General features: G+C 41.5%; 1 protein-coding gene across 7 annotated transcripts in view; it reads right to left on the reverse strand.

The window, feature by feature from the left end:
* CDK14 (cyclin dependent kinase 14) overlaps positions 1-13,830 on the reverse strand; it is a 1,134,790-nt gene that overhangs the window by 75,381 nt on the left and 1,045,579 nt on the right. The window lies entirely within an intron of this gene.

Consider the following 13,830-nt stretch of genomic DNA (forward strand, 5'->3'; position numbering starts at 1 on the left):
AGTTTAGTTGTTGGTATATTAGGCCCTTTAATGTACTAACTTAATTTAACCAACTTCTTTTTATTTTAAATTTTTTTTTTTTAAATCAACATAATTTTTTTCACATCCCCCCCCCCCCCCCCACCAAGATGATGGAAATATATGAAAAAATAAATGACAATGATAAAAAAAATTTTTTTTTTTGCAAAATACGTTTAGATTAATTTTTAGACCCCAATTAAATTTAGTGCTCATCAAAACCATATGTAATGATCATTCCACAGTCTATGGCTCAGAAAGACATTCTGGATGTAATAAATAAATATAGTGGCAAATAAATAAATAAATAAATAAATATAGTGGCTATTAAGAGATGTAATATTATAATTGCAGTCTAACAAGGAAACATTGGGTTATTTAACAAGTGATCTTACAGTTACTTTTTTCTAAAAAAAATAAAATTAAAATAAAAAACTAATGTGTACAAAGATGCAGTATCTATTATGTGCAGCACACATATTAAATCATGCCATGTTTATAACTCGAGAAAAGAATATATGTGTCTGGCGCTAAGTCTTTCCCAACTGTGGCCTCTTAACATAGAGAACAACCCAAAGTAGGCTGCCTTCACAAAATGGACCTGGAAATCCACTTAACATCTAATGTGTACCTAAAGAAAATATGAGTGAAGGCGCACAATGTAATAACCGACTGCTTCTTTGATACAATTTATCTAGTTTATTAAAATTACTGATTAAAAATCAATCTTATATAGATAGTAAGGCAAATTCATTTAGCCAATAAATTTCATATTACCATAAAACAATAATTAAAACAATTACTCTATGAGCAAGCAAGTGTAATCTGTCCACTAAAAAACTTACTACACCAGAAAAACAGTTGTTAAATAAGGGTCTGAAGTACGCTCCCGCAAAAAAACCTAATTTGTTTACCCTTTTTGTTGACCTTAATAGGTTTACCAGGAATTTAAGCCGAAAACGTTATTTTGCTATGAAAAAACTGAATAATAAAAAGGATGGAGAAATACATATACCAATCCTATTGGATGAAACCGATAGAGGTGCACTATTAGATTTAGAAGAATTAGGACGGGAAAGTACACTAAATTCAAGCGGTACCATCAAAATATTTAATAGTGGGAAAATAGATGACAAGATTTTCAAAAGAAAATCTGAGTTCTACCCACTCCAATTTAGAGGCCCTCTGGTGGAAAGTTTCTACAACACCACCATGGAAGATTTTAGAAAGCTGTGTGATAAAACAGATAAAATTCCATTTAGAGATAACTTAACTAATGATGAGCGAAGAGCCTTAAAAAGTCTGATGATGGATGAAGATATCACCATCAAAAAGGCAGATAAAGGCGGTGGTCTTGTAATCCAAAACACAAGTGACTATTTAAAAGAAGCCTCCCGACAGTTAGGTAATAAATTGTTTTACCAGACTTTGTCTTCTAATCCCACATTAACATTTCAGAAGAAACTGAAGGATCTCTTGGATGATGCCCTGGACAGGGGCGCAATCTCCAAGGATACTTGGAAATTTATTTTTACCCCTTATCCTATCACTCCAATTTATTATCATTTACCAAAAATACACAAGACACTTATTTCACCCCCGGGTCGCCCTATTATTTCTGGTATTGGGTCTATCACTTCTAATTTGTCACATTTTGTTGATGCACATTTACAGAAATATGTTACTAAATTAGAATCATACACAAGAGATACCACACAATTCTTGAATATTATTAAAGAAATTAAATGGAAAGAATCATATCAATTTCTTACATGTGACGTGGAGTCGCTTTATTCCAATATCCCCCATGCAAAGGGATTGGAAGTGATTACTCAAACATTAGAGAAAGATTTATCACTAGAAGGAAAATTGAGAGAGTTTATAGTGGCATCGATAAAATATATATTGGAACATAATTATTTCACATTTAATAAACAGTATTTTTTACAAACACGGGGTACCGCCATGGGGACCAGGTTCGCTCCTAGTTACGCCAATCTCTATATGGGTGCACTTGAAGATGCACTCATTTGGGGGAGTGACTTCGGGGCGAACCTGGTCCTCTATAGGCGGTATATTGATGATTTGTTTTTTATTTGGGATGGGGATGCAATGTCAATCACTTCATTTATTAATCACCTTAATTGTAATGATTATGGTTTAAAATTCACTCACTCTACACACCCTCACTCTATTACTTTTTTGGATGTTGTGCTCCTGTCCAGGGCAGAAAACATAGAGACCAAAACCTTTTTTAAAACGGTTGATACCAACAATTTCCTCAGATACGATAGCAGTCATTTAAGAGCATGGCGGGACAATGTCCCAAAAAGTCAATTTTATAGGATTAAAAGAAATTGTTCTAAACAGGATACTTATCAAGAACAAGTTAAAACAGTATATGAAGCTTTTGAAGATCAAGGCTACCCTCCTCATATCTTGAAAAATGCGTTAGAAGATACCAACAAGAAAGATAGGTGCATGTTACTAACCAAAAATATCAATGAGAATATGGTTAGGAGTAATATTAAAGAGAAAGGGGAAAATGAGAGAGAGGATCCTTATAGGGACACACCAGTATTCGTGACACAGTATAATACACATGCTACAGATATTAGAAAAATCATTAAGCAGAACTCAGCAATATTGAAAGTAGACCCTTTGTTGAATATAGGTTCAACTATGAATCTTAAAGTGGTATATAGAAAGTCAGACACCTTACAGAGTAAACTTGCCCCTAGTATGTTTGGGAAGAAGAGAGTTAAATTAGAGAATGATAAGAAAGAAAAGAATATGGGTGTAGCAGATTGGAGACTAGATAAACCCAAGGGCTTTTTTAGGTGCACAAGAAATAGGTGTCTAACCTGTAATTATGTAAGCTCAAGGAAAATAACGAGCTATAAGTCAACCGTTACAGGAGACACTTATTTCATAGAAAGTTTCACCAATTGTGAGTCCTCCTATGTTGTTTATTTGTTGACCTGTGGATGCGGCCAGCAATATGTTGGTCGCACCATTAGAAAATTTAAAACACGGTTTTTGGAACATAGACGTAATATCTTAAGGGGAAGCTTATTACATAGTGTATCTAGACACACAAACCAATGCCAACAAGGACAATTGAAAAATATCACAATATGTATAATTGAACAGATCCGAGTGACTGAAAGAGGGGGAGATAGGTTTAATCTGCTATGCAGAAGGGAGGCTTATTGGATATTTAGATTGAGAACATTGGAGCCCTTAGGACTCAATGAGAACATCGAACTAAATAATATATAAGAATCATAAGAAAATAGAACAGTAAATTTGTCCATTTATATTTGCCTCCTTCTTTCTCCTCCTCTCAATCCTCTCCTCCGTTTCCTTTTTCCTTTTTCCGTTTTTTTTCCCCCCAGTCCTCCTTTTCCTTCCCCCCCCCCCCCTCTCCCCCTCTATTTTTCCCCCCTCCTATCACTCATCAGATAAGAAAATATATTGTTGGGTGAATAATTCAGTAATAAACTAAATATGAAATATAGATTTGAAAATTATATCTCTGCGTATGAACTCTGTCTCTGTCTCTTCATGTTAGATAACTAGTTTTAAGAATGTTCACTTTTGGACACATAATCTCTCTATGCGTAGATCTATCTAGAACATCTGTGCTCATTGGATCTACCTACTATCCTTTTTAGTTAGCTATATATTTTAGAATATTGGCTATTGAAGATACATAGTATTTAATATATAGATTCTGTAAAATATACTCATATGACATATGTGGATGTCTTTATATATTTATATATATTTTTATATTTAAGGAGAAATATCCCTTAGGGATTTATTTACTTATTGATTTATTTATTTATTTATGTATTCTTTGTATATACTGATGATTAATATTTGACTAATTAAGTCTTATATACATAGAATACTATGTGTATAAACTATATACATATTATTCATGTATTATATTTTATTAATCCATTTATATGTTTATAGTAGATTAGCAGACAGGCACCTCAATGTTTTAATAAACCTGCTTTGCACTATTTAAAATGAGAACAATGACACACTAATTAACTAATAATTCATTTGTTAACCGTTTGCCATGTTTACATAACGACATTGATGCAATAAGATGGTAATGCATCCCAATTAAGGGAGATTAAGGGTTAATATATATTATCCAATGGAGAGCCCCCTGAGGGGATAAAAAGAGACCATAGCAATGGACCTATCATCCTCTGATGAAACCGCCATCGTTGTGGGCGGAGAAACGCGTCAGGTGACCAACTTTCTGTGAACCGCAAGTGGAACGCAAAGTCCGGAAGCCCGAACCCGGAAGTCGCGAGACGCGACACGTGCAAACAGTCCACCATCACACAGTCTGTGGCAGTGCAAGAAACCCGTAGATTCAGCTACGAGTCCCCCATCCCCTGCGCCCGATACCAGCATTGTGGACCAGGCAGGAGGAAACACCAGGAGGATATACGGGCTTGCACCACCCAGGAGCGCTCCTGACACAAACGGATGGGTGAAGTATCTACACACTTACACCCCCCATATGAACAGCATCCTTTATTAAGTGAAGTATCTGTTGCACGTCATTACAGACAGTTTGTTTGGAGTCAAATTCTCTCAAAGATTGGTGCATGATTTCACATCTACTCAGCCGAAGGAGGCATATTAACACTTCATTGCATGAGTGCATACAGCCCACATATTAATTTGTGAACTAACAACCATTTGCTTTGGAAATAACAGTATCTTTGCCTATTTCTGTATGAGAAGTATTTCGGCTGAATGATAATCCTTCTCCAATTGGTTTAATAATACAGGTGCTTGCAATTAAGCTTTCTAAAGGAGCTATATCAATCAAAGTGCAATCTGTGTGGAGTTTACACTTGCTTGCTCATAGAGTAATTGTTTTAATTATTGTTTTATGGTAATATGAAATTTATTGGCTAAATGAATTTGCCTTACTATCTATATAAGATTGATTTTTAATCAGTAATTTTAATAAACTAGATAAATTGTATCAAAGAAGCAGTCGGTTATTACATTGTGCGCCTTCACTCATATTTTCTTCATGTTTATAACTTCAGCAATGGCAGAATACTCAGTGACTGTTTAGGATTATAAAATACAGAATATACGAACTCGGAATGGCGCTAAAAATACAAAAGACCAGAAACTTGCTAAAGAATAAATCAGAATTCTTTTGCCGGCTGAAACCGGGCCTGCCTTCGTATGCCCCTTTTTGAAAAAGGCCACTAGACTTTGATATCTAACCCCCATTGAGAGTCAGTATTATTCACACAGACATTAAAGCCGTTTATTTAGAAAAGAAATGTGTTTTAGTTCAAAGAAAAGCTGTTCCAAATTCATTACAAGTTTACCGAAGTAGTCGCCCTTTTGTTATGAAAATCATTTGTAGCAGAACTATACGTCTTTGTGATGAAAGGCCGGAGAGAAACGGCCACTGAGAACTTTTTCTGTGTGAGAAAAGTTTCTTTCAAGGCCCTTGTTTGCTGTTGATGTAAGTCATTTATCAGTGATGTCAACATTACTATAAACATTATTAATTTAATAGAAACATTGTGCGTGCAGGATTTTGTTGACCGCATCATAAGTTTTCATGCACAGGTTTCCTATTCAATCGAGTTTATGATCTGATGCATATATAAGAACAAAGGCGAGTTGCTTAAGTTTGAAAGGAAATAATACTGAACTTTCTAAAAGTCTTACAGACATGCAGGAGAAACGTCTTTCGTCTCAGTGTTAGTGTCAAGGAAAACGCATATTTGTTGTTATACAGATGGCATTATGTCATCTGACAGCTAGCGGCTGACTGGAAGTCACCGTTGGCTCCCAGCTCCCATTGAGTTATTAATAAAATCTCACACGTATTCCAAATCAAATATATTTTGTGTAACATAAAGCGTCTGCCCTTGGTGCTCTGACACATTACTACATTGCATGAAGCTCTCATTAAATTGTTACTCTCTCGCTATAATGGGTGCAGCACACATGGGGGGTCATTCCGAGTTGTTCGCTCGTTGCCGATTTTTGGTATACTGCGATTTGTTGCTAAATGCGCATGCGCATGGTACGCAGAGCGCATGCGCTAAGTTATTTAACACAAAACTTAGTAGATTTGCTGGTGTTCGTGCGGCGCTTTTCAGTCGCACTGCTGATCGGTGAATGATTGACAGGAAAGGGGCGTTTCTGGGTGGTAACTGAGCGTTTTCTGGGAGTGTGCTAAAAAACGCAGGCGTGCCAGGTAAAAACGCGGGAGTGTCTGGAGAAACGGAGGAGTGGCTGGCCGAACGCAGGGCGTGTTTGTGACGTCAAACCAGGAACTAAACGGACTGAGCTGATCGCAATCTAGGAGTAGGTCTGGAGCTACTCAGAAACTGCAAGGAATTATTTAGTAGCAATTCTGCTAACCTTTCGTTCGCTATTCTGCTATGCTAAGATACACTACCAGATGGCGGCGGCCTAGCGTTTGCAACTCGGAATGACCACCATGGATCAATGAGTGCCCGCACATATTGTGCCTATAACAGACACACTGCGCCATGCAGCCGTCACCTGTTCCCTTCTACAGACAACACCATCTTTGAAAATATGGTGCTTGAAATGTCTATGCTATTTACAATGCATGTACTCTCTCTCCAAATAGAGCACTGGAAAGATGACTCCATCGGCAGAAGATACGCGGTGAGGAAAAAAGGGTGAGGGGGGGGGGGGGGGTTGGGGACTGCCTACAGGCCACTCCTCTTAAAATGCTTGTTCCTATGGCTAGGATTCTTGTATCTGCATGATATGTGTACAGTATGTTTTTGGGAAGTATTTAAATTAATAAATAACCAAGCAAAACTTTTAAAAATAAATCCTTTGCACTTAAATGGACCTATAAGCTACACAATGGAGGCAGCCATGTTGTGGTCCATTTATTAATCTACCACTTCTCTAGGAACTAGAGACATAGCTTGCATAGAAATGAGATTTAACTAATGTCTCAGGGAAACATAAAAACTTACACAGCTACTAATACAGGTTGAGTATCCCATATCCAAATATTCCGAAATACGGATTTTTTTCAGTGAGAATGAGATAGTGAAACCTTTGTTTTTTGATGGCTCAATGTACACAAACTTTGTTTAATACACAAAGTTATTAAAAACAGGATTTTAATATTTACTGGTAAATCCTTTTCTCCTAGTCCGTAGAGGATGCTGGGGTCCACTTCATGACCATGGGGTATAGACGGTTCCGCAGGAGCCATGGGCACTCTTAAGACTTTTCAATGGGTGTGAACTGGCTCCTCCCTCTATGCCCCTCCTCCAGACCTCAGTTATAGGAACTGTGCCCAGGGAGACAGACATTTCGAGGAAAGGATTTACTTTAAACTATTGGTGAGATACATACCAGCTCACACCTCAACCATGCCGCACAACATGGCATTCAACAGAACACACGCCAACAGGCATGAATCAATTACAGCAACATGCTGAAACTAATATAACACAACTTGTGTAACTCTAATAACAAAACTGCAGGTAAAGTACGCACTGGGACGGGCACCCAGCATCCTCTACAGACTAGGAGAAAAGGATTTACCGGTAGGTATTAAAATCCTGTTTTCTCATACGTTCTAGAGGATGCTGGGGTCCACTTCATGACCACGGGGTTTATACCAAAGCTCCAGTACGGGCGGGAGAGTGCGGATGACCCTGCAGCACCGATTGACCGAACTTGAGGTCTTCCTCGGCCAAGGTGTCAAACTTGTAGAATTTTGCAAATGTGTTTGACCCCGACCAAGTAGCTGCTCGGCAAAGTTGCAATGCAGAGACCCCCCGGGCAGCCGCCCAGGATGAGCCCACCTTCCTAGTGGAATGGGCCTTCACCGACGTCGGTAACGGCAATCCAGCCGTAGTATGAGCGTGCTGAATCGTACTTCTGATCCAACACGCAATAGTCTGCTTGGAAGCAGGACACCCAATCTTGTTGGGAGCATACAGGACAAACCAAGACTCTGTTTTCCGTATTCGAGCTGTTCTAGCGACATAAATCTTCAAAGCCCTAACCACATCTAGAGACTTTGACTCAGTGAACGTGTCAGTAACTACTGGCACCACAAAAGGTTGGTTTATGTGGAAAGATGAAACCACCTTTGGAAGAAAATGTTGACGAGTTCTCAACTCTGCCCTATCTTCATGGAAGATCAGGTAAGGGCTCTTGTGAGACAAGGCCCCCAATTCAGACACCCGCCTTGCGGATGCCAATGCCAAAAGCATCACCACTTTCCAAGTGAGAAACTTCAACTCTTTCTCTTGTAGAGGCTCAAACCAATCCGATTGAAAAAACTGTAACATTACATTAAGGTCCCATGGTGCCACTGGAGGCACGAATGGAGGCTGGATGTGCAGAACCCCTTTCACGAAGGTCTGAACCTCTGGAAGAGAGGCCAATTGTTTTTGGAAAAACACTGACAAGGCCGAAATCTGGACCTTGATTGACCCCAATCGGAGGCCCGCCTCCACACCAGCCTGCAGAAAATGGAGATAACGTCCCAACTCTTCCCTAGGAGCCTTCTTGGAATCACAACAAGACACATATTTTCTCCAAATACGGTGGTAATGTTTCGACGTTACTCCATTCCTGGCCTGAATAAGGGTGGGGATGACTTCCTTGGGAATACCCTTTCGGGCTAGGATCTGGCGCTCAACAACCATGCCGTCAAACATAGCCGCGGTAAGTCTTGATACACGCACGGCCCCTGCTGCTGCAGGTCTTTGCGAAGAGGGAGAGGGCGAGGATCTTCTATGAGCAATTCCTGAAGATCTGGGTACCAAGCCCTCCTTGGCCAGTCTGGGGCAATGAAGATTGCTCGAACTCTTGTTCTCCTTATGATCCTGAGCACTTTTGGGATCAGCGTAAGTGGAGGGAAGACATACACCGACCGGAACACCCACTGGGCAACTAGCGCATCCACTGCTATTGCTTGAGGGTCTCTCGACCTGGAACAATATTTCTGAAGCTTCTTGTTGAGACAAGATGCCATCATGTCTATTTGAGGAACTCCCCAAAGACTTGTCACCTCTGCAAAGACTTCTTGGTGGAGGGCCCACTCTCCTGGATGGAGATCGTGTCTGCTGAGGAAGTATGCTTCCCAGTTGTCTACTCCCGGAATGAAAATTGCTGACAGAGCCTTTACATGTCTTTCTGCCCAGAGGAGGATCTTCGTCACCTCCGCCATTGCTGCTCTGCTTTTCATTCCGCCCTGCCTGTTTATGTACGCGACTGCTGTTACATTGTCCGACTGGATCTGCACGGGATGATCTTGAAGATGTACCGCTTATTTAAGGCCGTTATAAATGGCTCTCAATTCCAGCACGTTTATGTGAAGGCAGGCTTCCTGACTTGACCATTTTCCTTGGAGGCTTTCCCCCTGAGTGATAGCTCCCCAGCCTCGGAGACTTGCATCCGTGGTTACCAGGACCCAGTCCTGAATCCCGAACCTGCGTCCCTCTAGTAGCTGAGAACTGTGTAGCCACCACAAGAGCGAAATCCTGGCTTTTGACAACAGGATTATCTTTCGGTGCATGTGTAGGTGGGATCCGGACCACTTGTCCAACAGGTCCCACTGGAATACCCTGGCATGGAACCTGCCAAACTGTATGGCCTCGTAGGCCGCCACCATCTTCCCCAACAACCGAATGCACTGATGGATCGACACACTTGATGGTTTCAATATCTGTTTTACCATTTTCTGGATTTCCAGAGCCTTTTCCACCGGAAGAAATACTCTCTGAACTTCTGTGTCCAGAATCATCCCGAGAAAAGACAATCTTGTCGTCGGTTCCAACTGTGACTTTGGATAATTTATGATCCAACCGTGTTGTTGGAGTATTGACAGGGAGAGTGTGATGCTTTGTAACAACTGCTCCCTGGATCTCGCCTTTATCAGGAGATCGTCTAGATAAGGAATTATATTGACTCCTTTTTGACGCAGGAGAACCATCATCTCCGCCATCACCTTGGCGAATACCCTCGGCGCCGTGAAGAGACCGAAAAGTAACTTCTGGAATTGGTAATGGCAATCCTGAACCACGAATCTCAGATAAGCCTAGTGAGAAGGATAAATGGGAACATGCAGGTAAGCATCCTTTATGTCTACAGACACCATGTAGTCCTCCTCCTCCAGACTGGAAATCACTGCCCTCAGTGATTCCATTTTGAACTTGAATCGTTTCAAGTAGAGATTCAGATTTTTTAGGTTTAGGATCGGTCAAAAAGGCTTGAATAAAACCCCTTCCCTTGTTGTGACAAAGGCACCAAACTATGACCTGATCCTGACATAATTTTTGGATTGCCGCTGTTACTGCTTCCCTTTCTAGAAGAGAAGCTGGCAAGGTCGATTTGAAAAATCGGCATGGGGGAACGGCTTGAAACTCCAGCTTGTATCCCTGGGACACTATTTGCAACACCCAGGGATCCAGGCCATACAGGATCTAACCTTGGCTGAACAGTTTGAGATGTGCCCCCACCCGAGCGGCCTCCCACAAAGTAGCCCCAGCGTCATGCTGAAGATTTGGCAGAAGTAGGGGTAGACTTCTGCTCCTGGGAACCTGAAGCTGCTGTGGACTTCTTTCCCTTTCCCCTACCTGCAAAGAAGGAAAAACCTCTAGCTTTTTTGTATTTATTGGGCCGAAAGGACTGCAGGTGCGGGTGATATGTCTTTTTTGCCGGTGCAGGTGCATAGGGCATAAATGTTGACTTACCTGCGGTAGCCACCGAGACTAACGCATCCAGTCCATCGCCAAATAAGGCCTCACCTTTATATGGGAGAGCCTCCATATTTCTTTTGGAATCTGCATCCACGTTCCACTGGCGAATCCACAACGCCCGCCGAGCAGATACTGCCATGGTAGCGGCTTGTGAACTCAAGAGTCCAATATCTTTAATTGCTTCTAGCATGTATGCGGCAGCGTCTTTGATATTCCCTAATTTAAGGAGTATCTCATCTTTATCAAACGTGTCGATTTCTGATGACACGTTTTCTGACCATTTTCCAATAGCGCGACTCACCCACGCGCAAGCAATTGTGGACCTGAGCAACGTACCATTGGCAACATAAATGGATTTCAATGTAGTTTCCATCTTTCGGTCTGCCGGCTCTTTTAGTGAGGCCGTGCCAGGTGCAGGAAGAATTACCTTCTTTGTCAACCTGGACAGTGCACTGTCTAAGACACGGGGTGACTCCCATTTTGTCCTGTCCTCCACCGGGAAAGGATAAGCTATCTGAATTCTCTTGGGAATACGAAATTTCTTTCCGGGATTCACCCACATCCCTTCAAAAAGAGTATTAAGCTCGTGGGAAGGAGGGAAAGTGACCTTAGATTTCTTTTCTTTATAGAAATAGGCCTTCTCCTGAGGTACAGGAGTGGCTTCCATGACTTCCAGAATTTCCCTTATAGCTACAATCATATATTGTATATTTTTTGCCAATTTATGATCTATTTCTCTGAAGTCACTATCGTCGACACAAGAATCAGTGTCTGTTTCGGTACCAGTATTCACAATATTCGCAAATGGTCTTTTATGTGACCCAGAGGGGTCGCCTGCGGATGGAAGAACAGAGCCCTGAAAAATCACATCCTCCACAGATTTTCTCCAGCACTCAGCAATCAGCATGAGATTCAGACTTATCTAATCTCCTATTGATATGATGCATACTATCACGTATTTCTTTCACCCATGCAGGCTCTTGGAGTGCCGGCAGCGCCACCACATTACACTTCTGTGTCCCTAAAATGGTTTCCTCCGGGAAGGAACTCCTTGCCTCTGACATGTCTTACACACATGTACAACACACACACCGACACAATGGGACTTATAGGGGACAGACCCAAAGTAAAATCTGTCAGAGGGACACAGTTTAGGAGCAGCCAGTTCACAACCCCAGCGCCAGTATCTAATGCCTGTGAACACAGAATGCCCACTGACATGCAGCGCTTTTTACACAGTAAAACACATTTGTAAAGCACCAAATTCGCTTGTGCCCCCCCGTTTTGCACCCTGATACTTGTAGTCAGAAGTGAAGGAGGACCAGCGATGTCTCTGCAGCCTGAGGAGAGAGAAAATGGCGCTGAGCAGTGTGCTGGCTGCCTGAGGAAGAAGCTCCGCCCCCACACTGGCGCATTTTTTACTTCAGAAACTTTTCTTAATATTTATACTGGCGGGGGAGGGCTGTGCCTGTGCATCTTATGCCCCCTTTTTGCCAGTTTATAGAGGTGTTTTTGCTGCCCAGGGCACCCCCCCCCCCGCCTGTGTGTGGGCAGCAATGGCGCGTTGCGCTCCCGCCAGCCGCGCTGTACCTCAGCCGTCACTTTTCTTGATAGAAGATCTGTCTTCCGACTTCTGGCTCTGTGAGGGGGGTGACGGTGTGCTGTGGGAGTGAGCATCTAGACACGGCTAGCGTTCAGTACCCTTCAGGAGCTAATGGTGTCCTGTCAGCCAGAAGCAGAGCCATGAAACTCTTCAGGAAGTTGGTTCCTACTTCTGCCCCCTCAGTCCCACGAAGCAGGGAGACCTAACATAAGTCTTTTCAGAGAAGCTCCGTAGAGCTCCCCTGGAGTGCATCCAGTCTGCCTGGGCACATTTCTAAAACTGAGGTCTGGAGGAGGGGCATAGAGGGAGGAGCCAGTTCACACCCATTGAAAAGTCTTAAGAGTGCCCATGGCTCCTGCGGAACGGTCTATACCCCATGGTCATGAAGTGGACCCCAGCATCCTCTAGGACGTATGAGAAAATATTGTATTAAATGACCTTCAGGCTGTGTGTATAAGGTGTATATGAAACATAAATGAATTGTGTGAATGTACACACACTTTGTTTAATGCACAAAGTTATTAAAAATATTGGGTAAAATTACCCTCAGGCTGTGTGTATAAGGTGTATATGAAACATAAATGCATTCTGTGCTTAGACTTAGGTCCCATCGCCATGATATCTCATTATGGTATGCAATTATTCCAAAATATGGAAAAATCCGATATCCAAAATACTTCTGGTCCCAAGCATTTTGGATAAGGGATACTCAACCTGTAACATCCATAGAGCTATCTGTAAAGTGCTTATAAGATCAAGATTATTCAGATAATGTTCTAGAAAATATTTTCCTACACACAACAAAGGTCCTGTCCATTAATTCCACTGAAGACTCTACTGTCTGAGGTGACTGTTAAAACAATAGTTTGAACCCAAGTGAACAAATAGTTTGAGAAATGTATGGTAGGAAAAAAGATTCTGCCAAGGTTCTGGGCAGTTGGGATTTGTTGAATCAGTCAACCTATAAGATCTGCTCTACACTTGCCAACAGATCGGGAGTTCTGCTCTATAACAGCCAACAGATAGGGAGTTCCGCTGTATAAAAGTGTACAAAAGTGGAAGCAAGGAAGAGGCAAACAACTACAGACCAGTGAGTCTTACATCAGTAGTAGGGAAATTGATGGAAACACTCTTAAAAGAAAGAGCTGTAGATTATCTCAAATCCGGCAATTTACTAGATCCCAAACAGCATGGATTCACTGGGGGGAGATCATGTCAAACAAATCTTATTGATTTTTTTGATTGTGTGACTAAAGTGATGGATAAAGGTGGAGCCATGGATATAGCTTATCTAGACTTTAGTAAGGCTTTTAACACCGTTCCACATCGCAGACTGCTAAATAAACTTGAAAGTTTGGGATTGGATATTAGGATTATTGAATGGATAAGATCTTGGTTGAAGGATAGAAAACAGAGAGTTGTGGTTAA

This window comes from Pseudophryne corroboree, chromosome 5 (genome assembly GCF_028390025.1).
Source record: "Pseudophryne corroboree isolate aPseCor3 chromosome 5, aPseCor3.hap2, whole genome shotgun sequence".
NCBI classification, from domain to species: Eukaryota; Metazoa; Chordata; class Amphibia; order Anura; family Myobatrachidae; genus Pseudophryne; species Pseudophryne corroboree.